At 38.3% G+C, this 1,336-nt stretch overlaps 1 long non-coding RNA gene across 1 annotated transcript; it reads left to right on the forward strand.

Annotated features, from left to right (window-relative positions):
- Nucleotides 1-606: 606 nt before the first annotated feature.
- Nucleotides 607-1,335, forward strand: LOC109593118 (uncharacterized). Its single transcript, XR_002190740.1, has 2 exons — nt 607-922; nt 1,252-1,335. It is a non-coding gene; the product is annotated as an uncharacterized LOC109593118 (long non-coding RNA).
- The last annotated feature ends 1 nt before the right edge of the window (nt 1,336 follows it).

Here is a 1,336-nt window from a genome sequence, read left to right on the forward strand (position 1 = left end):
GACAAAAAGCTAGAGGAACAGCTGTGACAAATTATACATCTTCTCCCTCTCACGGCCCGCTTGATCTATGCCAATTAAAGGGCTACCAAAGCTCTCTTCCGAAAGATCACCATATCTATCAAGTAAAAGAAGCCTTTTGCCTTTTAGGTCCTGCTCTTGAGCTCCCTGCCAGAAAGTAGCAAGCATTCACTTGATGCATCCACTTCACCCATTTTTGGGTGAACCAGAACGAGCGGAGTATGGTCAATTTGCCAGACCCACCCGTAGGCACGGAGGGTGTGGTCTGGCTACGCGAGACTAATCCTACATATAGGCTACCGCCTATATAATAATAACAAGCGTAACAGTGTAAAAAATATTCCTATAATTGATTTCACCACCTTGCAAGTACAACTTGGTCATTATTAAGACTTATAGAGGTTCTCTCTACCTTCAAATGCTTCTAGAGAAGTTTTTAAACAGTATCTCTAAGTTCTCTTGCTGTTAGAAAGCTGTTAACTTTGTCCCATATGTAAGCCGCCATTTTGTTTGCCGTGACCACACCACTCACGTAAACGAGCGTGGGCGGGTGGTTGCTAAGGCTTGTTGGGGCGAGCATGAGCGAGACCATAGATACTATATATACCAAGTGGATGCGAAACAGGAAGTGGATTGTACATGAAATTATATTGGTGACGTCACGAGCAGTATGCCTATGCTCTTTTCGCTCTAGCGTAGCCTCTACTGGCCTTGTTTCTCGAAGTTTTGGGTTCTTGGTCAAGTTACTACTTTCCTGAGTTGAAGTAAGCATTATGAAGTCTCTATTAGCTCGAATGACCTGCTGAATCCTTGTTTGCTTGATCACTGGATCTCGTTGTACTGTAAAACATGGCGGCCTATAGTTCTGACTTTAAACACTTTTCTCCAATCTGGGGCAGAGTTAGTAAGTGTTATTTGGGTAGAAGAAGGATATTATTGTGTTACATGGTCTGTAACTACTAGCTTTCCACTGCAGTTTTATAAAATAGAAATATATCCATTTTTTAGTTTATTAATGGTCTGTTTTGTAAACGCCTTTTCTGGAAAACTATGCGATTTGAAGAGGTATAATTTTGTATGTGTCTACGTACATGCCTTTTGTACGGTTTGTATATTTTCATAATTATTTTAAAGCTATGTTTCTTCAAAAAAAGTTAGTTAATGTCATTGTGATATACCATATTAGAATGATAAAACTATTATTATAATATTATTTTTTTGATCATCAAATAGGGTATGAATATGAAACCAATGAAGATAAATTGTCTGTTGTTTCTTGTATTGACTCTTTTCAGAAGAAATATAGATTTTTATGAAG

Source organism: Amphimedon queenslandica, unplaced genomic scaffold, assembly GCF_000090795.2.
Source record: "Amphimedon queenslandica unplaced genomic scaffold, v1.1 AMPQUscaffold_2804_Cont25195, whole genome shotgun sequence".
NCBI classification, from domain to species: Eukaryota; Metazoa; Porifera; class Demospongiae; order Haplosclerida; family Niphatidae; genus Amphimedon; species Amphimedon queenslandica.